This window comes from Triturus cristatus, chromosome 11, assembly GCF_964204655.1.
Source record: "Triturus cristatus chromosome 11, aTriCri1.1, whole genome shotgun sequence".
In the NCBI taxonomy this organism is placed as follows: domain Eukaryota; kingdom Metazoa; phylum Chordata; class Amphibia; order Caudata; family Salamandridae; genus Triturus; species Triturus cristatus.
In genome coordinates this window covers 743211072-743237125 of record NC_140594.1, presented here as the reverse complement: position 1 = coordinate 743237125, position 26054 = coordinate 743211072, and the positions used below count along the sequence as shown (strand labels likewise).

General features: G+C 41.2%; 1 long non-coding RNA gene across 1 annotated transcript in view; it reads left to right on the top strand.

Annotated features, from left to right (window-relative positions):
• Positions 1-26054, top strand: part of LOC146785401 (uncharacterized) — a 150068-nt gene that overhangs the window by 53060 nt on the left and 70954 nt on the right. The window contains exon 2 of the long non-coding RNA XR_014970367.1: positions 19403-19495. This is a non-coding gene — a long non-coding RNA (uncharacterized LOC146785401). The remainder of the gene's footprint in view (positions 1-19402; positions 19496-26054) is intronic.

Sequence of the window (26054 nt, the reverse complement as noted above, 5' to 3'; positions counted from 1 at the left end):
CCGAGGGTAAGCCAGGTCAGATTATGTTAATAGATGTGAGCCTTCACACTTGTATTTGGCTTGTACAATGGAAGAAGATCACTGAGAAAGATGGTCCTTTAACATTTCCTCGCTATGGGACATTTAATTTGAGAATCATTGAACACTTAAGGAGGACCTTGTATGAAATGAAGCCAACTCCTAAATCTACACAAAACAAATCACTTAATGCCTGGAAACATACAGCTTATCTTAGGGAGAGAGATGAGAGAAATTTCAAGGAAGGGTCAGGAAAGCCACACACACTTGTGGGGATGCTAGATGAGATGCAGAACAAAAATCTTGGAGAACTCATATGATCGTGGTAGCTAGATTATATCCTTTATTAATGAGCAAGAAAGAAGGGAAAGGTAAACAAAAGGATACAAAAAAGAAAGATGACACAGAGAACATTGCTGAGGACACTGATAGCAATTCAAATGAGGTCTTTTATAATAGAGTTATTGTTAAACCGTCCACCACCATACAATGTGACTCAAACTGGAGGAGCACGTAATGTACATACGTGTGAAACCTTTGATTTGCCTACGGCATCAGCAAATTTAAATTCTAATCCAATGGGAGAAAGTTTAGGAAGGACATCCCCTTCAAATTCACTCTCCCTAAATGCCCCAGATGGCCTGACAATTCCTGTTACAATTGGTCCTGTAATTCCTTTGTATAATCCTGGAGTTTTAGGAAATGCTACGCATACTTTGGCTGTTCCTACTGGGATGAGTACTTCAGGTAGTAATCCTGTGGGACTGATGATGAGAACAATTTCTCAGACTCCTTTGGTTCCATCACAAAAGAACATTCTTGTGCTGCGAGTGCAGACTAGATATTAACTTGGTTAGGGTTTGACCCGAATGGAAGGTTTTCCCAAAGAGTGCCACCCTTTTTCATGCCCAACATGAATGTGCCTCCAAAAGGTAATAACAGTTCCCTCCCAGGACAGGAATGCCTATGGGTTCACCAAATTCAGACATGTCCCTTTTTAATTAACCCCCTGATGTAAATCGTGGTTTCTTTAGCTGAGAGTTAATTCTTAATACTCGGGTAGAACAACCAGGCCTTACTACCCGAGAACTCGACTATCGTTTTCAGAGGTATAGATACCACGACTAGTCGTGGAAACCCAGGAACAAGTAGAAGGGATGCTCAGGCCCCATGTAGGTAAAGAACACTGGAGGTGGCTAAATAGAATTAGAAGAAATGATACTTGGAACTCTTGACATGTCCCACTTAAATGTCTATCCAGATGATGAGCTATTGTTCATGCGTAAATATATTACCTATTGTTAATTTTTAAAGATATTACAAGACGTGCAAGACAAGCTCATGAAAGATTGTCTGAATTGGCTCTTAGATATGAAATTGGGTTACAGAAATCTAAAGCCATACAGAGAAGTTACCGTTTAAGCTTTAATGACAGGGATCTTGCCAACATGAAACTGCCAGAATCTAAGTTATAGATGAAAGAATAAATTGCTTATGTTTGCAAATGGAGCGAGTTGCATAGATGGGAATGTAGCTGGGCAAAGCAAAAGGAGCTAAAGAAAGTTATAATAAAAATAATAAAATAATAATAAGCAAGCTTGTAAAGCGCCTGGTTACACCCACTGGTGCGTCCCAGCGCTGCGGCACAGACTCGTCAAGTGTCAAGGGGCAGAACCCAGGTAAGTGTGGCTTATACACGGAAGAGCCAGGTTTTCAGTTTCCTCCGGTAGAGTGACTCCGATGGTACAGCACAGCACAGTACTCTATGATACAGACAGATGAGGATTACAGCTCAGACCTGTCGCAATGACGGGCCCTGAGAGGGGAGGAGGACTGCGTGCTTGGTGCAACCTTAGAGGTAGACCAGTGTGGCCCATGCATCAACAGTGGGGTGAATGGTTATCCCATTTCATTCTCGAATAGACACTGGTGCTGCCCGCTCTACTGAGAGAACAGCAGAGGTTCCCAACCTACCCCTCTCGGGAAAAAGATTTCACGTTGTAGGAGTTGCAAACAAACAAATGACTATCCCTGTTTCAGAAGCAGCACCTGTCAAAATAGGGTCCTTCAAGGATAATCACTGATTTGTGGTGTGTGATTTGAGTCCTCTAAATCTACTTGGATAAGACCTTTTGTGCAAACTAAATTGTTCCATATACTGTACTCCAAATGGCATAGAATTCAATACTCATGATGAAGACATTGTTTTTAAACTTTTTAATAGAGGACAGAGAGTGAACTTTACCCCATGTTGACAAAAGATGATTTGCCCCCGGAACTTAGAGACAGTAATACCTGAAGTATGGGACTTTTCAGGGAAAGATATAGGTCTCGTGAAGGGTGTTGAACCAGTCCACATAACAGTGAAACCTAATGCTGAGTACCCGAGAATCCCACAATACAATCTGACCCCTCAAACCATTGCTGGGATTACTCTTGTGATTGACTCAATGATTGAGTAAGGCATTCTAAAAGAGATTGTGGGGAGTCCATGTAACTAACTCATCATGGGTTTACAGAAACCCAATGGAAAGTATGCATTGTCCAAGACCTGCGAAAGGTCAAATCCATTGTTGTCCCTTGTTGTCCTGTGATATCGCATCCAGCTGGGATTTTGTTTCAGATTCCATGTGAAACTGAGTGGTTCTCTGTCATTGATTTATGCCAAGCCTTCTTCTCCATACCATTGCATGAGGATAGCCAATTCCTCTTCGCATTTCGGTTCAGCAGTCGTTTTTTGGCATGGTTCCAAGTCCCACAAGGATTAACAGAGAGACCATCAATATTTAACCAGAAACTTTAGAAGAATTTGGAATCTTTGGTAATGCCGCATTGCTCAGTTCTGGTCAAATACACTGATGACCTATTGGTGGCATCAAATACTCAAGAGGCTTGCAAGCGAGACACAATTGCTCTGTTGAACCACCTAGCTGAACATGGACATAAAGGGTCCCAACCAAATTACAGTACTGTCAGGAAGAAGTCCTGTACCTAGGACATCACATTGAGAAAGGAGCAAAGAAGGTGTCACAAGAGAGAATATCGGCAATTCTGAAAATAAATCCCCGAGAGAGGTCAAGATGTTCTTGGGAATGGTGGGCTAGGGTCGACAGTGGATTCCCAACTTTTCCCTAGTGGCCAAGTCTTTGCAGAGACAAAAAGGAGAGAGTTTCCCAGGTATACCAAAAGGGACCGGGTATGTAAGATTAAACAAAAGAAGCTTCCCTTTTGTATTTACTTAGTATATGCCAATAGTCAGTTTAGATATTATATATTGTGAACCCGAGACCTAGAAACTACAGACCATTACACTACAAGTATCTAGTGTGATAGTGTTTATTAAAGGAATTTTATTCAAATTTATTTAAAATATTACAGTCAATATCACTGTATGTTTAGCAATCAATATTAATTCATGGAATTCATATAATCATCAATCATAAAAACACTGATTCAAAATTCAAAATCACAGTTACATAAAATTAAAATAAACACGCAATGGATCATTAGAATTGATTAAACATGACAAAATTACAATAATAAAAAACAACAACAAATATAATTTGTGTCCTCTTGTCGACGCGTTTCGGTGCAATATCTAATATGTAACACCTTCTTCAGGACCAACACATTAACAGCTCACAAAACCGATTAAAAATAATATTGAAATTGGACTTCAACTTCAATAATACAAACGACCATAGGTGGGTGTATCAATTCACTGCATACCCATGTTCTTACTCAAGCAGTTAAGTAACATCACTCTTCAGTACTTGTGCTTGGCTATTTACTTCTTTGTTCCAGAGGCATTTGAACTTAAGTTGAGTTTCATATAGTTATTTCTTCTTCTTTAAAACTCTATGTGTTGCGTTTTTTCCTTTTTGTGTGTCGCAAACACTTAGTTCTTGGCTTTCAATTAAATTCAGGCCAGTATCATTTGAACTTAAGTTGAGTTTCATATAGTTATTCCTTCTTCTTTAAAACTCTATGTGTTGCGTTTTCTCCTTTTTTTGTGACGCAGACACTATAGTTCTTGGCTTTCAATTAAATTCAGACCAGTATCTCGTTAAACCGCGCAGCCTAACGTCTCACAGGGGTTTCCGGATGATGTTCTGGGAATGGTGGGCTAGGGTCGACAGTGGATTCCCAACTTTTCCCTAGTGGCCAAGTCTTTGCAGAGGCTGACACAGAGATGTGTCAGATCTTGTGCCATGGGATGACTGCTGCATGCGTGCCTTCTAAGAACTAAGAGAATGTCTCTGCTGTTTCCTTACACTGAAAATGCCAAAATGTTTTGCTTTGTTTTGCAGTAAGAGGGAGTGCTGCGCTCTCTCAGTGCTAACTCAGATGCAGTGAAATGCTTGCATTGCCTACTTTTCATCCACACTTGATCCAGTAGCTGCTGTCTTAAAGCTGTGGCATCCACGGGTGTCAGTATTGAGTGGTTCAAGAACTTTGTTATGGGTTACCCCTTGGCAGTCTTAGTTCCCTTTTCTGTGGAAGTATTGTCAATTCACACCAGAACCCTTCAACACCTTACCAACAGTTTGTCTTACTGAGTCTGAACAAGTCATTCTTGGCCCAGATAATGTCACCTTGAGGAGATGCACTATGCTTAACCCTGTTACTCTGTTGCCCATACATAGAAATGATGTTATTGAAGGTGAAGTTGAGCATGACTGTCTTGATGTTTCGGGACTATGCACCAAGCCGAGACCTGACATACAAGATGTGCCACTACCTGAATCAGATTATGTGATGTTTGTTAATGACTCCTGCTTACGAGACCATGAAGGAAACCTGAGAGCTGCCTACACAGTCTGTACTGTCTCAGGTGCAGTAGTGGCTCCTCGAGGGAGTGCTGTGGGGTGGTGGAGTGGGGCGGGAGAGGTGCAGGGTGGGGGGGTGGAGAAGTGTGGCTCAATGATTAGAGCGGCAGACCTTGATGCAGAGGTCTAGCCCGGGACCAAGGTTCAATTCCCCGCCTCGGTGGGTCTTGGGCTCAAAAATTCCACGGACCTGATAATTCTCGCCTGGGTGCCATTCCAATCATGGAGTCCCACTCTGCAACTCTGGGCAATAGCTTGCTTAATCTCCACAACGGCCCCCACAACGCTAAGGATGCCTGGCCTCCACCTTGGGGGTGCCCAGGAGTGGACGCCTCACAGGGAAAGCCAGGATGGGTTCCACAGCGGTATTCGTAAAAGCGCCTTGAGACCCTTGCGGGTGAGTAGTGCGCTATACAAGTATCAATTTATCAATTTACAATTTACTCCGGCATACGGCCGAACAGAGTTGAGTAAATAAATAAATAAAACAATTTACATTGCGCGCTGCATCACCGAGTCGGCGTTGCAGCACGTGCAATATAAATTGTTTTATTTATTTATTTATTTACTGAACTCCGTTCGGCCATATGCCGGAGTTTACTACCCCCCACCCTGCACCACCCCCCCTCCGCAGCACTCCCTCGAGGAGCCGCCACTGCTCAGGTGTGGTCGAAGCCTACTGGCTTCAAGGATTTTTTATTTCTGCACAAGTAGCTAAATTGATTGCTCTTGCTAGATCATGGTGTGTTTCAAACCAGCTGCGAGTGACCATTTTCACTGATAGTCAGTATGGCTTTTGTGTTGTTCATGACATGGACAGTTATGGTCGCAACGTGGATTTACTACCTCTTCGTGATCACCTATAATAAATGGCGAGAGTGTCTATAACCTGATTCAAAAGCAAAAGGGACAAATAATGGACGGAATGCTGAACAATGAAAACATTCAACCCCACTCACAAAGATCTGGGTTTAATCCATCATTCTTTTGCTCACCATGCCACCCCAGTTTGGACCCAGTCTTATGCAAATCAGTCTTTACCCTGTTCCTCATGGGAACAGTCCAGCCCGAACTGCAAAGCCAGGTCCTCACTGAACCGGAAACAAGCATCCTGGAACCGGTTTCGGGGCAATTTAGTCAAACAGCGATGTTAGGATTAATCCCAGAGTTTCCAGTTATCACACTGTGCAGTTAGGCCACTAGGCGGTATCTCTTTCTAACATCACATTACATTTTAGGGCCTATTTGTGAGCTATTTACATGCAAACTGGTGCAAGATCGACGCACACCTTAAGTCAGATTAATAAAGCCACGCAAGGCCACTTTGCGTGGCCCCGAGTGGATCCACAAATCTGGAGTAAGGCAACGCAGCGCAAATTGCTGCATTGACTTACTCTATCCTGGGAAGGCATTCTATGGGTGCTGCGTGGGTGTTCCCACGCAACTCCCAAGGCTCTTGGCACATCCCCAGATTTACCAGAATTGGTAAAGCTGGGAATGCAAAAAAGATGCGCCTTCCCAGGAATGGCGTAACAAGGAGAAATATATTTATTTATCCTTGCTACTTCCTGTTCTATGCACACATTGATAGAGGAATATGCCTCACAGGATTGTTTATGTGCTGGAAGGTGCCCCTCCATGCACAAAAACAATCCTGCTTGCAATGCAGGCAACCTTGCACCATGGTGCGAAGATGCCTGTGTTGGCGCTAGGCTGCCAAAAGGGAGCAAGCACAGAAGAAAAGGCAGGAATGCGCCATATTGCCTTAAATACGATGCACTCCTGCCCTTTCGCTATTACACAGTGCAGCGCAGCAAGGTGACTTGGTGCACTGCCTGACTTTTTTCATAAATAGGCACCTTTGTTCTTAACTCTTGGATGATAAGATTAGAATGTGGGTGACAGGTAGAATCCACATTTTAATTTTGGCAGTATTACACAGTGAGAACCTTGCCCAAGGACATAAGAGCGCTTCACAATTGTCAGAAAGTATGTTACATGTTTTTTTTCTGTGTGGAGTTTTTCGTAGATTCATATGCTACTTTAAGAGGAGTGTACACAAGGGCTTCAAGGCTCAGACTGCTGGTGAGGCCATCCTTCTCGTTTCTTTCTCCGGCAAGTTCCAGACAACGTCACACAAGAGCATTACTCCAGGGCATGAATCTGAAATAAAAAAAATATATATATTACAGGCTTGCCCCTCTTAACCGCATTGGTACAGTCAATCTGGAGGAAGGCCTGCTGCATGAAGCAGTCCCCTAATAAGTAGCCCCTTCATGCTACAAATGAGTGACGGCCCTGCTATAAGTTCATGGGCTAAGCAGAGCCTCACATTTGTCGGTGGCACTGCATTTGCTACATTTTTGCACAAAAAGGGGCAAACATTGCCCATGTTTGTTCAGCTCGACAAGGGATGTTTTTTCCAAACAAATAGGAAAAATATCACCCATTTGTGGAGGAAATCACCCAATCTGGCAGCACTGCACACTTCTATCATTGGGCTATATCTGGGCTAGATTTGGATACTATTTGGCCTTCATTTGGGCTCATTTTTCCTGGGATGCCATCTTGGGAGGTTTTGTTTATTGTCAAGCTCCCTCATTTCTTCATTTACTGAAGTATCCTCTATAGGAAATTATCTCAGTTTTACAGCTTTGATTCCATCAAGATGGTGGTCAGGTGTGCCACACCTGTGTCATAAATACAAAATGTTAGCATTGTAGTTGCTCATTAGAATAGTGTCACACATGCCAATATTCTGAATTCATGCAGGAGACTCCAATTTTTAAAGTTCAATATTACATTATTTTAGTTCCTACAAAATGAAATAGAAGTCAACTGGGAAAATCTATTCCCATGAGTTTTTATTAAAATCTCCTACTTTCCTGTTCTAAAAAGTTGGCATATATGCACTGTGTTAAAACTGCAGTTCATCAACAGGGAGTTAACTGTCAGGCTGTAGGTGTTACTGAAATACATATTTAAATCTGCATGTCAGAATGTTTTATTGAAATAGATGAAAAAGATATTTGAGAACTCATAGAAAATGTGTCCTCGTTTTGCTTTCTAAAGCACTAACCATAACTTCTGTGACAAGACCAACCACCCAATGTTGTTCATTTCTAAAGTAAATGTTTTAAGTTTTACATCTTTGATTCAATCAAGATGATTTTAGACATGCCAAACTTATGTAATTATGTTAGCACTCTAGTTGTTCATTAGAACACTGTGGGGGCTGCAATAGAACACCAGTGAACCAACTGACAGGCTGTTATTTTTGGAAGTACATTTTGTACTCAGTATGCCAAACTTTATTCTCACATACCCGAGAATGATAGTGTGAAGTTGCATAAAATATACTCTCATTTTGGTTTCTGGAGCACCTTCCATAACCTCTATGACAAAATCATGAGAGAAAACAGTTTTCTCTCAGACGTGGTTCTTTAAATCCCAGCAGAGGATCAGCCTTTTACACAGGGTAAAGTCACCTTATCCTTATTCTTGACCTGTACCTCCTACTACTTACCGAAACATGGCTCAATGAATCCTCTTCCTCCATTCTGGACATCTTAGTCCCTCCCAGCCTTGACATCAACCGTTTGGACTGATCAGTCCGTCTGGGTGGGGTCATTGCATATATTCATTAGAACAATTTTTCAATAAAACAGACTCAAACTCAATCTCTGTCCTCATGCAAGAGGATCAATATATCTACAAAAGGCAACACATTATGCACACTGCACACGATCTACCAACCTCCTGGTGATAACGACACATTAATTGAACAAATCGTGGAGGTCATCTCTACCAACCACGGCTCACACAACAATCAGTTTTTCCTTGGCGATTTCAAAATAAACTGGAATTACACAAATGACCCTTTGGTGAATAGCTTCAAAACCTTTCTTCACAACCTCAACTTGGTTCAAGCCTGCAACAGCCAAATACATAATGAAGGGGCCACTTCGGACCTAATAATAGCAAGGGAGCAAACCCTCCAAATTGAATCCATTCTTCCATGCGACTGGACTGAACATCATTGCATCATGTTCTTTATAGCGGAAAGGACAGTTACCTCCAAAGGTCAACCAGTGAAAGACAAATGCTGGGTCAGAGACAACAGAAATGTCAAACTGCTCACTCTACTTGCTCTCAGTAACAACATTCTACCTCCACCCACTAACATCTTTGACACACAAGGCCTTACTGACCACTGATATCAACTCCATGTCCGACATCATGGATGCCATTGCTCCCATACAACTAAAAAGTGCCGCTCGCAGAGAAGTCTTTGATCCGTTTTGCCTGCTGTCTTCTGGAGCCCCGTTGGGCATTGGCATCTTTGAACCTGTGTGCAAGGAGCCCCGTTGGGCATTGGAAATCGAGTGGGGAGCTGCTGTGCAGGAGGACGGGACTGCGAGGCCCAGCAGGCTGTGCGTGTCCCATCGAGCACACCTGCCGCCTCTTCCCGTGACTCCGCCCCCTGCTGACCCGTGACTCCGCCCCCTGCTGACCCGTGACTCCACCCCCTGCTGACCTGCTGACCGCTGATAACCCCTCGCGGCCCCCGCTTCGCGGGAGCCGCTCGCAGAGGAGTCTTTGATCCGTTTTGCCTGCTGTCTTCTGGAGCCCCGTTGGGCATTGGCATCTTTGAACCTGTGTGCAAGGAGCCCCGTTGAGGATTGGAAATCGAGTGGGGAGCTGCTGTGCAGGAGGACGGGACTGCGAGGCCCAGCAGGCTGTGCGTGTCCCATCGAGCACACCTGCCGCCTCTTCCCGTGACTCCACCCCCTCTATCCACAGTCAGCATAAGACCTGAAGTCATTACGCGTCAGCGGGACGCGTGTGCGGGACATCACCCGGGACAAAGCCCGGACTAAGGGCGGACCCTCTGAGACCCTCATAGACCCACAGAGACTGGACTGGGCCAGAATCCCTGGTCGATTACTGAACAGCCTAGGACTATTGTGTAAGTGCTAGGGGGGTACATTATATTACCAATCATTATGTCAATCGAAATACTAATCCCGGAGTTGCCTGGCCCTGAGAAGCCGGTGAGTTTGATAAATGGGAAATTAGATAATTACTTTAAGAAAACTCTCTTGGATTCTCCAACTACCCCCACCCTTGAAGAACTTCGGGCTGAGCGACGGCGGTCGGTTGAAAGCCTAAAGAATAGACCATTCCCGGTGTCACCAGTGTTAATTAGCTCTACGGGGGACGGAACTCTTACTGAAAATATCTGCATCCCCTCGCAGGACAGCATCCCTCTAATATTTAGAGAGGGAACACCTACGAGCGAATTTGAACCCTTAGGCACTACTAGTAAATTGTCAACCATTGTTACCACTCCCAGTACAACCAAATCTATTGTTATAACCAAAGCACAAATTACCCCTATCCCTAAACAAACAAAAGTAGTTAAAAGTAGGGCAAAAAAAGTCACGCCAGTTAAAATCTATGGCCCTCCTCCGACAAAAAGGCGTAAAAAATCTGACCTTCCAAAGAGGAAAATTAATCATGCAGACTTTGGCATTAAAAAGGACGACAGTACTAGGGGAGGAGGGGTTAAAGTAACAGATAAAGGAAGGATAGTTATATCACCTACGCATCCATGTGTAACTCCCCTTACCGACCCTGTCATCTCCACCGCCGACAGCCCCCCCACGGTGGTGACGTTACAGGAACCTTCAAACAGGGCCTTGATCGATAGCATAGAGTCTATAATGAGGACCTATACTCTGGCTATCGTAGATAGACTTAGTAAATTAGAAGACAGACTTGGGAAGATAGAACATGAACTGGGAACCAAGATAGTGACTAATAAAGTGTTGCCTAATCCCCCTATACAAACCCCAATTTTACCCTCTTCATCAGGTATTTTTGCTATAACTACTATACCTACCCCTGTTCAGACTACCATTCTGCCTCAATCCTCAAATAATATGAGTGGAAGTACATCAGGGAGTAACCCTGTTGGACCTAACAGTAAACCCACATTGTCCCTGGCTGTAACGTCTAATGGACAGCGGAATAATCTTGGTCAAGCCCCAGGGAATAAAAATAGAGAGAGAGAAAACGAGCGGCCGGCTCGAGGTAATTATAACAAGGGCCCCCTTCCAGAACTCCCACCAGAAGCTGAACCCTTTGTAGTAGTCCTTACTGGGGTACCAGAGCTGGAGAAGAACAAACGGGAGGGCTTTGCCCAGTTGAAAAATAAAATATCGCATTGGTTAAGTCTACACAGACCTATAGCAAATAATATCAATGGAGAAATTGTCCATGTCCGCCGCCTTCCTTGGCTGGGAGGAAGACCTAAAGATATTGAGGGAGACATAGTGGTCATTAATTTTAGAGATCAGAATGCCGTCCATTTTATACTTAACTGGCCGTCTGACCATGGTAGTAAATCTATTACCCCCCGTCCCCTAACATATTTTTATCCTCGCTCAGTGGTGTTCCCACCTAATCATCAATCACAGCGAGCCCCCCCGCCCCCGTTATTGAGGCAAATGCTCTCAAACCCATATCGTCCACCTGTCTACATTAACGGCCCTATATTTAACGACAAGCAACCACCTATAGCTGTAGATCTGTATGGGTGGAATACTATAGGCCCAAGGTACAACTCCCTAACACACAGGAGAATGGATCATCTCAAACCTTTTACACCCCTAGATACCACCAACAGGTTTGACGTGTTTAGTGGCCTGGAAGACTGTGACTGATGCCATCGAGCCACAGGGGAGGGGGATAAGGAATCCTGTGGAGACACAGGGGGAGACACGGGTGTAGGCACGGGGGAAAAAGGCTCAACTGATATTAACCCACCCAATGGGTACAATGCTACTTGTAGCTCTGGGGTAATACACGTAATTCTGGGCAGCTTCACTGTAACTCAGATACTCCTACCCCGGCCAATGGAAGTACAAGTCCGACCTGACTATCTGAAGACCCCGTGCCAGGGGAAGTAACCCATGTCCACACCTTACCCCCACCATCTATTGAGGCTGTTAGTCTAACAGAACGGGGATATAAGATGGCGAGTTGGAATATTGCTGGGTGGAATAACAAGATAGATCGTCTAGGATGGTTAGAATTTATAACCCAATTTGACATCTTGTGTCTCCAGGAGACTTGGGCGGCCGAAGATGTCTATCTTGATGGGTATGTTGCCTATAATTGCCATGCTCAGCCATCCAACATGGGGAGAGCCAGTGGTGGAATGGTGATATTGCTCTCTGTGAGGTTACCGGTTCGAGTAAAAATCCACCGGACCGTCGGTCTGCACTCTCAGTTGTTGTGGTTACAACACAGGAATGGGCGAAATGTTTTAGTTATAAACCACTACAACAATGTCTTTAACCACTCAAAAACAGATATGGTTGATGAACTTGAAGCTGAGGTGGAAAGGTTATATGGGCGCAGTGATGTGTCTTTTGATATTTTGTGGGGCGGAGATTTCAACATTCACATGTGCCCATTTGTTGGCAAAAGGGTGTGTGGGCATGGGGATGAGGTGGGGGAAGATCAGACCCATTTTTTACATTCGGTTTATGGGGAATCCCTAAACACTCTTATGCTTAAAATGGATTTATGCATTATGTTACCTGGCGTAGAAAGTGAGGGCAATTCGGTACCGACCTTTATTGGTAGGAATTGTGCCACGGTTATCGACTACCTCATTGTCTCCTCCAGTATTACAGCTTTGTGTTCCTTACCCGTAATAGTAGACCCAGCCCTAAGCGATCATAACTGTCTAACAATGTATCTCTCCTTGTGGGGGGATAAAGTAAAGGCGTTACATGGTGCAGTGACAGATGTAGTTCCACATAGACCCAATGGCCCTAGAATTAAATGGGGTAGGCAAAATGAGGAACATTTACTATGTACCATTGTGTCTGCTTGTATAGATGAGGTGGAATGCTGTTTCGAACCCGAAAAGGATAATGCTGATATTCTAGCTAGTTTCGACATCATTAATAAAAACATTGCAGAAATCTTAACTGGAAGAAAACCAAAGGGCCCTAGGATTAACGGGGGATGGTTTAACAGGGAATGTACTAAATCCTTACAAAGACTCAAAGTTGCTCTTAAGGGTAAACCCAGAGATAAGGAAGCAGTTAAAACCCTCAGAAGGGAATACTCAATTCATCTGAGGGATAGGAAACAGGAACTAAGGGAAGAGGCCTGGAACAACCTGACTAAGGCAGTGGATCTTAAGGATACTAAGCTTTTTTGGTCCACTGTCAATAGTCCCTTCCTCCAAAATGAAGAAGTCCCGGTAATGTCTGCCCAGGTATCTGAGGAACAATGGGTGGCTCATTTTACTAGTATTTTTAACCCCGAAGGACTAGCTGTAGGGGGGGATAGGGAAACCCTGGCTTTTATCCCCATACCTCTTAATATCACAGTCTCTGAGGTGGATGCTGCCATCCGGGTCAGTAAGGGGGGAAAGGCGCCGGGCCCTGATGGGGTACCCGTTGACCTTTATAAAGCCGAGATTTCCATATGGAGCCCATTGTTAACAAAGGTTTTTAATGCTGCTGCAATGATTGCGGCCCCACAGACTTGGGGGGAATCAATCATTATCCCGGTGTATAAAAAAGGGGAGAGGGGTGAGGCAAAAAACTACCGCCCGATTTCTCTCCTCACTGCTTCCCTAAAAATTATGAGTAGGGTATTACTGAGTCGCCTGGAGGAATGGGTAGAAGATAAAGGGATCCTTGCGGATTCTCAGTACGGATTCCGCAAGGGGTTAGGCACCATAGAACAGTGCATTAATTTAGACCTTATTATATGCAAATATACACGGGCTAAACAAGGCTCGTTGTTTCTTTGCTTTGCCGACCTGACCAGTGCCTTTGACTTGGTTGACCATGGCCTTCTGTGGTCAACCTTGTTGGACATGGGTGCTCCACAGGAAATTATCTATTTCTTGGCCCAACTTTATAGGAATCTGACGGCTAAGATACGATACGGGCAATCGGGGGAGTGTACACCCAGTATTAATGTAGGTTCTGGAATTAGGCAGGGATGCGTCCTTGCACCTCTTCTTTTCTCCCTTTTTATTAATGCAATCGAGTCGGAACTACGGACCATCAGTGCAGATGCACCGACTGCTGGCGGCCTTTCCATCCCAATATTGCTTTACGCGGATGACGCGGTTCTGCTCTCACAAACCCCTCTAGGGTTGCAAAAACTTATGAATAAATTTGCTGATTTTATTAATGGGAGAAAATTAAAAATTAATAATTCGAAAACTTTTATAATGCCCTGTGGGAAGAAAATTAAAAACTTAAGGCCCTTCACAGTTATGGACCAAACTATAAAAGTGGTGGACAAATTCTGTTATCTGGGTATCACTTTTAACAGTGGGGGGATGTGGACACCTGAAATGATTAATGTAAGAGCCAAAATGGCCAAGTGTTCTTTTGGCATATTTAGGTTTGCATCCAAGTTAGGCTCAAGACGGATACCAGACATGTTGTACCTATATCGCCATAAATGTGTTGCTCTGGCCCTATATGGCTCAGGAGTGTGGGGCCATTGTAATAACAACATGCTCCAGGTTGAGGAAAACAAATTTGTCAAAAAACTCCTGTGTTTACCATCTTCTGCCTCAACAAAGCTGATCCATCAGGAGGTTGGTCTAGAACATCTATCTGACTTGATCAGATTAAGACCCCTGTTAGTATGGAGATCTATATGGGCTAAGGAACAGACTGGTTTTACAAGAAAGATTATTTTAGATTGTCTTCACATGGACAAATGTTCCCGCATCCCCTGGCTTAACTATATTATCCGAACATTTAATGATGTTTTTAATCTCACGGTGCGTGATAACCCTTCTTGTGTTTTAGATATCCCGAAGAGTGAGATTAAACATGAATTTCTGAGGGTTAGCATGGTGAAGCGTAACGCAGCTACTGCTCAGTTCTCCTCACATGTTTTTTACGACAGATACACTAAGGAAGAAACGGGGCTTTCAGGATACCTTAAATTGATTACTATCCGATCCCACCAATATGTATTGACAAGATTACGGATGGGGATTGTTCATTTGCTTGTTGCGTATCCTGTAATGAAGACCTATACTACTGCCCCCTGTCCGTGTGATGGGACCACAAAGCAAAGCACGGAGCATTTTTTATTGTTATGCCCTCTTTATCTCTACCTTCGAAAAGTATATCTGAAACCGCTTTTCAAAAAATATAATGTATCCACTATTGTATCGGCCATGGGGCTTTTATTTGGACTTAATTCACAGGACATCTGTTTTTTTACTGCTGTATATATTTTAAAATCGATACGCTTGAGGAAAAGCACCCTTTTTTGATATGTGATTAACTTAAAACCTGCTGTACCCTCATGTTTTATTACTTATGTATGTATGTACTTTTATGATTATTAATCAATGATCGAATAAAGTTTTTGAATCGAATCGTGTCTAGATCAAAAAATCTAATCCATGGTTTGATACCAGTTTTAATGAAGAATGTTGCTCACTAAGATCAGCAGAAGGAACATGGAGACTCTCTCCCTCGCCTACCAACCTCAATCTACTGAGACAAAGAAGGAAAGCCTACAACAGGCATTTCAGAAGTTCCAAAGCATCTTATTTCAAACAACAACTTGACAAGGGCACAAACTGTCCCAAAAAAGTGTATGAAATTATCAACTAACAGAAAATGTAATCTCCTTTCTTCTGAAAATCTAACGCCTCACATTTGCAAGGTTTTTGCCTCCTTCTTTATCAAAAAATAAAGATAATTGACACTGACCTCCAAAAGGCTGTAGAGCTTTTATCTACCAACTACCCTCAACCTCGCCCCCCCATACTTCAGGAAGAGTGCCCTGAAAGCCCTTCGCCTAAACCAAAAAGCAATGCCTCTTGGTCCTTCTTTAAGACTATTGACAAATCCGACATCTTAAAACTACTATCTTCCCAGAAATACTCTAACCACTTCAACGACACCTTACCCTCCAAACACCGCAATGATCAAACACTTTCTAATTCCGTTATGGACCAGGATAATCAACGCTTCCCTATTAGAAGGCTACATACCAGATTGTTTAAAAACTGGCCAGGGCACCCCGATATTAAAAAAGCCTTACTCCAACCAGTCAAACTCTAACAACTATTGCCCTATCTCCAATATCCCCGCTCTGGCCAAGCTCCTGGGAAAATTAGCACAGCGACAACTGTGCAATAACGTTGAACAATTCCAACTCCTCGACCAATGACAATCGGGTTTCAGGCTGGGACAGAGCACTGAAACTGCCCCAGATTGTCAACAATGCCCTGAGATTTTCAACCAGAATGACTCCTAATAATCCTACTTGATCTGTCAGCTGCATTTGACATGGTTAAACATGAGAACCTTATGAATCTCCCAGAATGCAGGATGGGTCTCTCTGGTACCATGTTAAAATGATTCTCCTCATTATTACACAACAGATCTCAAAGAGTTATGTTCAACCGTGCCCTAATCACGCCAGTAAGGATTAGCGTTCCTCAATCCTTCTCTCTCTCGCTCAGCCCGACCTTGTTCAACCTGCTCACTGTACCTTTCACATCATAACCTCATCAAAATCTCTAAGAATAACCTTGGACAATCACCTTTCTATGCAGGATCACAACAACGCTGCTGTGAGGGATGCCAACTACCAATAGCACGCTCTAAGGAAATTAAAACCTTTCATTCACACTGCAGATCTCAAGACACCAGTTCAGGAGTTAGTGATTTCCAAACTAACTTCTGGCAGCACCATCCTTGTGGGTCGAGAAAAAGCCAAACTAGAAAAATCCAAGCTGGCACCTCTAAAGGCAACCTTTAACTCAGCTGCTCGACTCATCACATATTTAAAAAAGTGATCACATCACCCTAGACCTCAGAGCACTGAACTGGCTACACTATGAGGCAAAGATCCATCTACAAATTGACTGCTTGACTCATAAAGCTCTTCACCACAACACTCCAAATTACTTGGCCAAGAAACCCATACTATCAGGCGAAAATAGAACTTTTTTTGAAGGACTGGTTCCCTTCTACTAAAACCCTACAAATTGTAAAAAGTAAAAAAAAAAAAAAAAGAAAATCTACAAGCAATCCTACTCTGGAATCACCCCCAAAGTTTGGAACCCTCTTCCTCCTGACCAGATCCATCCCCTCAACCGCCTTCTTCAAACAAAAAGTAAAGCAACTACTAATGAATAGAGACACTCCCCAATGAAGATGCACTGTTCCCAGACTCTAACCTCCATGGCCAGCCCTTCCACAAGACTTGTTGGCCCCACTGAATGCCAATCCCTATTCTCTGTTTGGTCCTACTGAATGTCATTCCATTTTCTTAAATTGACTTTGTTGTTCTTTCACATATGTTAACCCTTATCTGTTTACCTTTTTGCTTTCCTGATGTACAGTGCTCTGATACCCAAAAGTGTCATGTTCGCTCTCTATAAAACTCAATAAATACATATATAAAATACACCACAATTCCTAAAGTTAATATGGTACCACCAACAAATAATTTAGATTGTGACTAAAATTTGTTATTACCCTTCATACCCGCTCCTCTTTGTCACCTTCAAAAAGTGTCTGTCTTTACAATGCATATCCATGGGGACATGTGTCCCAGAGTCCTGTAATGGCTGCAACAACATGTTGTCAATGTTGTAGGCAGGCAATCAAGGGGGGATCCTTTTGAGACACCCCGACCATATGACCTTTGGGGACAGTGTGTGCTCACTCTGCCCCCACATACGTCTTTTTCAATTCCTTTGTTTCCTTTATTTATAGTTTAAAATAAAATGTCATTATCAAGAAACATAATAAAATCACAACAAAAATGACAATGGCATTTTTCAAACTGCGCAATCATAAAAATATTAATAAATAAAACATCTAAAAACAGATATGCAACAAAATTAATACAATTTTCAACACTTCATCACTAAAGGTTCATCAGATCCAATACCCTATTGGAATCAATCTGTCATATTATCTAGTAACTTTTGCATCATTGACCATGCTGTGTGCAAAAACTTAAGACACCGCCACTACCACTATCAATGAAGTGTCACTTGTGCACATTATATAGGCTTCTCCTCTCTCTACTAAATTAAGGGATTGACAGAAGGGCACTATTGTCCTGCTTCTAGCTTTAGCATAAGGGTCGAGAAAGAATAACAAGTGTTCATCTGTCAATCAGGAGGTCTCCTTTTGAGACACCCTCCACCACATGACTTTTAGGGACAGTGTGTGCTTACTCAGCCCCCATATATATGTTTCAATTCATTTTCAGGACACATGGACCTGAATATATCCTGTCCGATGTGTATATGACCATGTGTTCGCTACAAGAAAAAAGATAAAGGGTAAATAATAATTAAGGCTCCCAGTTTTCCATTTCTACTGATTTTTACAGATAAATGCAGACAAAAAACAATGTGTTTCCGGTCTATATTTATTTTTAAAAGAGGAAAAAAATACTGAAAATGGTGCTTCTTTTGAGAAACTCTCCATGCTGTCTTTCATGGATTCCAGGTAACAACTGAGCAGATAGACAGCCTGGGGGGGTTAAAAAAAGGGATGAGATTTCCTTAAATGCTGGCATATGTTAAGATATTTTTGTAGTATACCCAATTATGTACCTGCAAATGTAGTGTTTTGTTATATGTGGCTGCTTAATTTGATAAAACGTTACAGACATCCATTTATAAGTGCACATCCAAGAGTTAAATAAATGTGGAAATATACCATTTTATGACTCCATTTATACTCAAAACACAAAATAAACATGGATAAATACCAATAAGATGACCCAAAAATAAATATGGATAAATTAAGACAGAAATGTTTTAAAAAAAATACCTTAAAACCGGGAGCCCTAGTAATAATTAAAACACAATGACTATAACATCCATATTATAAACATTGTAAAAAGGGAAACTGTAATAGATACTGACTACACAGCCAGAATTTCATTCATGTAGGTGTACCACTAACTCCTCATTCAGACTGAATCCACTTGCACTCCAGATGTCCAAATAAATAATATATCTAGATTCCAATTTTCAATCGGTCAATTCCTAATTTCCCCTGCTGGGATTGTCAGAGATTTTGTCTACAAAATGTTCAACTTACTCCTATATTTGTCATAGACATGTTGTAAATGTCTGACTACAGGATAGTTGTCCCTTAATGGTGATGGTTCTTCTATGTTTAAGTAAGTGTTTCCAAAATTGACAAATAGTGCTACCTTTCTACCATTTATTATATGAGCACTCTAAGATGTACACACACATGGAATACACAAACACTCACATATGGAGTACTGCAATTGATGTGCTACGTTATATCTGAATTTGGAATCCTGCATTTTTAATATCTAACTTTTTAATTTGTGTCTGATGTAATATTGTGAATTATATTTGATGTAATATTGTATGTGCTTTTATGGATGTTCACATACTTCCGAATAAAGTTTTATGATGATGATGATGATGAAGAAGAATCCTGCATTGACTTTGATCTGTGCTATATTTGCAGGCTGTACAATGGCAACATGAGTGGAAACCTGAGAGATGTGCAACATACCAGAAGCTTCTATGGTTAAAGGACTTGTCACTAGATCATCTTTAAGTGAGTGTGCTGTCTTAAAAGTCACTGCTGGAATATTGGGAATGCTTCCAACCAATTTGTCCTCTGCCTGTAAGAGAGCTCATGGTGTTTCAATATTTTCCTTTTTTCATCAGCCTGTGTACTATATGTAGCAATTAATCTCACCTGCTTGCCATCAGTGTTTCTATTTTTAAGACAGAGTAATTATTTCCTTGCATAGCTGGGGACAATCCAATGACCCATGATTGTAGCTCATGTTTGATGATTCATGGTATCCTGAAAAAGGAAGATGTTATTGACTAAGCAAAATTCCAGCATTTGAAGCAGCATGTTAGTATGTTACAGAAATAAAATAGAACACATACTCAAGTGATGTTTACAAGCAGTAGTACCTTGTGTGTGAGATTAATCAAGGTGTATAAAGATGTTACAACAATGATAATCATATAATAATCTTTCTGCCAATTAATACCTTGTTATGAGTCAGCAATTAGAGGAGGTAGAAGTCTCTACCTCATCACAGAGTAGGATGGGGTCAGTGAGACTGCTGACTCCACCCCACTCTGTGATGAGCGGGACTGATAGGCACTTGACCTGGGCACTTCAGGGCTTAATACTGAAGTTCCTGTCTCCGAAGTTATTAGTGACTCTCTCCCTCGTCAAGAGGGGAAGGACTCCCAAGCACTTTGCCGGGCTGAGGTGGTCACGGCCACAGGGCGGTGACATCTTCAGTCCAGCAAGTTCACCTCAGTCAGCCAGGCACCTGTGCATTTAGCATGTACAGCTCCTGGCTACCTGACCTGAACATGAAAACTGTCTGTCAGTTTGACCTTTGCCCAGCCTGAGATTCACTCTTCATATTTGGAAAAAGGTGGTGGGGCCTTTGCTCTTAAGGATGGTCCACATCTGCTTGTGAGTCTTTAGGATTTTTATCACCCCTACACCCCCACTGGTTCTCTTCTTCTTTTCTGTTTCCATATTTAAAAGCATTTTATCCACAGTTTACAATAAGCTTTTGAACCCTGTTTGCCTTCTGTCCTCAATGTAAGTTGTTTCCCTATCTAGCTAAAACTTTCTTATTGGAAGGGCATAAGTAGTGTCCAACTCATGCATTTCACTCATTCATCAGTCTAGGCAATTGTATGATGTCTATCTTACTTTTCTATTGTATCTTGATAACAGAATGGTACTTGTCTTCATAATTTTAATGGGTTTCTTATCATTATTACCTCTATTGTTTTCAGATTAACTTAACACTTATATTGATCACAGGCAGAGAACCCAAGATTAAATCTTCTCCTTCTACAATCCACAATTTGTGGTTTTTGTTTGATTAATCCTCTTGACACTTACTTATTGAATTAGGTACATTTTATACTGCTTAAATACATGGAATTTGCACTTGACACAATATGGGTAATTCTGTTCTGTCACATCCCTCACCTTCTCAAATCCGTTTCTGTCAGGTTCTTGTATTCAAGTTAACTAATTCCAGAGGTCTACTGTCCTATAACTTTCTTGTATGGAATGCCATATTTGGCCAATAAAAGGTCATTTTGATTGGGGTTATATCATTAAACCAGTGGTCAATTGCATTTATTGGAATACCTCTTCATATATGTTAACGGAGCACTGTAGAACAAAACGTATTCCCTGTATGTCTTATATGTGGATGGAGTTTTTTTCACAATGGTCAATGACTCATTGTCTTAGCCTTTACTTTTGGAAACATACCATACATATGTTTTCATTAATGGACTAGAGCTACTTGCATTGAAGGATCATATTAAAACCTTTCTTTCATGGCACTTATAGTTATGCTTTCTACTTTAAACCTGTGCCAGACATTCCAGACACATTCATTTATATTCCCGATCAGATAATTAATTCTACATTTATAATTTTTGATTATGTTTTTTTACCGGTCTTCACATGGACTGAAATAATCTTCTAATAGCTAACCGGAAAGAGTTTATTGTTCATGTAGTTCACAAATACATTTGACTTTGAAAAGTGATCACCTAACATAAATCTCTTGCATTCCCATTCCATTAGATATAATGAAGGGTTGGCACTTCTCCAACCAGAAACACTTTAAACAGGGAAATGTCTATTTTATATTAAGCAGAAATCCCAGTGCTGCAGATTGCATTCTCAGTATTGTAAACCATCCCTTCAGTTTTGTGCTTTTGAATTTAAAAGTTCCTAGCTGTAGTGTAGTAAAGTTACAATTCTATTAAGAACACAAATTCAATGGTTGTGTTTTAGCCCTTCCTTTTGCTATTTACAGCAGCCATGAAATGAACACACTACAGTACCCAATAAAATACGGGCTGAAACATTACAGATCACATGGTTCGAAACCAGCAGCTATGAACACAATAGGCCGCAAAACGCCCTCACATCCTCCTATACCATTACTCATATGGCTAAACAGGTGAGGTTCTCTCTCTTTCATATTGGCATGAGATGAAGCCATCTGGTGAAAACTGTTGCTTCTACAGATGTGTACCAGACAAATGTGAATTGTAGTTATCTTTTGCAGTATCCATTTGGAAGTGTGCAAGATCCTGCTCTAATATTAGCATGTAAATGCTGAAGGAACAGTGTGGGGTTCGTGCAGTACACCACATGATACTCTTCAATTGGTTTAAAAGAGCTGTCTTTTAGTAATGTATTGGCTGTAATTGAGGGGAGGGCATCAATGCACTGTAAGGCCAACCCAGACACAGCATCATTACCTTAAAATTGGTAAATTGGTATGAACTATTTCAAAGGCTACTGATAGATCAAGGAGCACAAAGGTACATCCGTTATAGCAAAACAGAGGTAAATCCATTATTTATATATGTATTTACATTTTATTCTACAGACTTGGAAATGCAACAGAAAAGCTGGTACAAATGTATACATTTGAAAAATGTGATTTTCCAAAGAGTAAATCGAACTGTTCTCATAAATGTTTTCAAAATATGCTTCTGTATCAATTTTAGTGCGTGAAACAACGCAACCACACTTAAGATATTAGAGTTTAGAAATATCCCCTTCCCACTAACCATAAATGGCTGGTGGATGCAGAATGATTTCCTAGGATAGCAGTAGAATAAATTAGTACAGGCCTCACTGGGCCACAATGTGGTACATCCAAATTCAAAGTTCTCAGTGATCTAAGTAGCATTGTTCTCAAAGACATTGCCAAGGAAGCCCAGAGGAAAACCTGTGCACCTAAACACACCGGCAGTATCTGACCTTTCTTTTCAGCTAAGAGGATGTGAAGATTTATTAGCTCCTGACACACACTGATCAGTGTCCAGAAGCGGATCTTGGGTTTGGAAATCGATTCTCACTAAAAGACGTATGTGTGAAATGAAAGGAATGCTTTTCTTCATCTTCAAATGCATTTATTTGCAGAAGACCTTAACATTTTTATAGGTATACTCATAAGTTTAATGTACAGTGAAGTTAATTAGCCTAGCTCTCCATTATGCTCCTAAAGAAAGGATCAGATGTTGTATTTCGTGTTCAGTTTGCCGCTTACAACATTTAGAACAGAGAGAGAACTGCATTTGATTTTCTACTGTTTTTATGAACGACAAGGCTTTGTAAACAGGTAGACTCCAAAAAAGGAATTTGAAATAACTCGCACTCTTTTCCAAGAAAGAAATAAAGCAATAATCATAAGCCCAGCTGAAGACTACAAGGAATGTTATTTAAATATTGACCTGCACGTAATAGACTGATAATTGCACCGAACATTGTGGTTTAGTCATTCTAGCAGTTGATAACAAAATATCTAGGAAACCATTTCAAACAAAATATAACGAAAAATATGTATATATATAAAAAAGTGCACTGTATTGTTATAGCGACCAAATATCACCCCAACAACAGCTCTATTTTTTCTATGTTTTTATTTTTTACGTTTTTTACAAATACGCTTGATGTCTTAATATAACTTTACCAATGCTTTATGTACAGTCAAATCAAATCAGATATTGTAATCAATTCTTTTCTAAGCTATGTATAAAATTACTCTTTGAATCATTCATTCAGTTTGTGCATTAATTTACACCTAAGTAATTATACCACTCTCAAATACAGGTATATTTATAGCTTGCATAGGAAAAAAACCACAAAGTGCATAAAGCAAGAAGATCTGCTTTGAAATGAACAAGTGTTAAGGGTGATATATCATTGCATATTGGTCAACAAGATACTTTACAATTGATATCAAACTTTAAATCAGGCTCTTTTGAATCATATCAATTACTTTCCAATTGATATCAAAATTTATTGCATGGCTCTATTATATCACTACGCGCGTTTCAGCGTAGTCATTCTATGCAGCAGAATACAATAATTATTAGGTATGACTTACAAAGATTGATTTTGAGAATGTGTGACTTACTTTTGCATCACTCCTGGCTTACGCCTGAATTTTAGGAGTAAAACAGGAGCACCCTGGCTTACTTTAGGCTGACTCCTTGAATTCAGGAGTAGGCCCTGAGTTAATCGAAACAAACTATTTGTGAACCGGGCCTATAGTATTTTTTTTGTTCAAATATTTTTAGAAAGTTTTTGTAAGTACAAAACAAATGAAGTAGGTATGCATAGTGTGATACATCCCACATTAGACAAGAGTGTTCTCAATGAAGTCAGTCATTTACAGGTATCATGTACAATTACGCGCATTAATCATTGATGACAATAACAACATGTTAAGACAAATCAGGGATAGGACACCCAACCAATACCTTACACAATCAGTGGTGTTGGGACCCCTTCCTTTACTGTAAGATGATGATCTCCTAGTATTGGTGCAGACAAAGCTACAGTGCCCACTGGGGGGGACTAATAAATGTACCACCGCATAAAGTAAGAATAGAGAAGAAGAAAAAGGGTAAACATAAAAAAAAGTAAAAATAAGAAGAGGAAAGAGGAAAACAAGAAGCTAATGGAAAGAAATGACCAGTAAGTACAACTTTAGAGTAAGTTTCCAATGGGCCTCCTGCGGCATAGCAAAAGGTTCACAAGGCGAGATAGGTATGAGGTGTACCACATGGTGAATGATTTAGTTGCTCATGGGTGTTTGAAGATGAAAGAGGAGGAGTCCATTGAGTTCCACAGCTTAGTATGGGATGAGCGCCATGGGGAGAGAGTCGAAGTGTTATGTTGTGCGCACCTCTTAGGAAGGGTAAGCATTCTTGCCATATTTTGAATGATATTAAACTGAAGTTCTTCCAATTGCACAAGATGATTTTGCATGCTAAGCTAGCATTAGGTCAATTAGATTGCGATCATTGTCATTTTGTATTTATGGGTCTAGGTACCCCAGTAGGATGTATGAAAATTCCCTGGTCGGTTTGATATGTAATGTGTGCTCAATACACCCAAACATCTTATCCCAGACTTTTTGCAGCATCTGGCAGTAGACTAGCATGTGTGCTAAGTGATCAACCTGCGACTTACAATTCAAAAAGAGGGGGGAATGAATGAGGTTAGTCTTGTTCAGTCTGTATGGCATCCAGTAGGTCTTGTTGATGATCATATACTTTGTTAGGGAGAGTGCAGGAGAGATTATGTTCTTGAAGGGCGTCATGCGTATATGTTGCCAGTTCAAGCCAGTTGGCTCAGAGTTGGTTTCTGCCTCCCATTTCCTCTCATTACTCTTATGTGAATTCCAGGGTTCAGGTAGGAGTATTTTGTATAATTTTTATACCATATGTCCCACTTTGGAAAGTTTAGATAATTTGGATGGCAGTGAAGGGTCTATTGCCTTTATACATAGCTTAGAAATCTGAACTTTAAGTTTTAAGAATTTATAAAAATCTCTCAGTCAAAGTTTTCTCAGTTTTGAGGACGTTGAAGGTCTTAGGTGAGGTTTCGTTATAAAGGTCTTTGATAAAGTTTATGCCTTTTTGTGACCATTCTTGCCAACATATTGGTTGACCATCTATTCTTAACTTAGGGTTGTGCCAAAGTGTTGTCATATTAGAGGCGCCCACTTTAATGTTGGAGTACGTTTCTATGCGGGAAAGAGCCTGCTTTGTGTTTTGATAATGTACTTTAAATGAGGGAGAGAAGAAATGTTCATTGTCATGAGCGTGGGTAGGGGGATGTCCTAATGAGTTTTTTTCCCTCATATAACCAAAGAGGTCGGTATACTGAGTTTTCGGTGAACCAGGTTGCTCTTTGTCTACACAGAAAGGCGATTTTGTATGCTCTAAAGTTTGGTAGACCCACCCCTCATTTCTCTTTAGCCAGTTTGAGTTTCACTAATGAGATTCTTGGTCTTTTCCCCTGCCACAGGAAGTTAAGGGCCTACTCTACTTTCCTAAGAAAGTCTTCCGATAATAACATTGGAAGCATACTTGTTAAGTAATTGAAAAGCGGGGTGATCATCATTTTAATTGTTTCTACTTTGCTCCCCCAAGATAGGAATTTTGGTGACCATCCATTCAGTAGTTCAGTAATTTTCTTTAGCACTGTGAGAAGTTGGCCTGGCATATGCTGTCTCCTAGTTATAGGGGACACCTTGCACCAGTCCAATTCGACTCTTATTGATGATAGGTTTAAGACA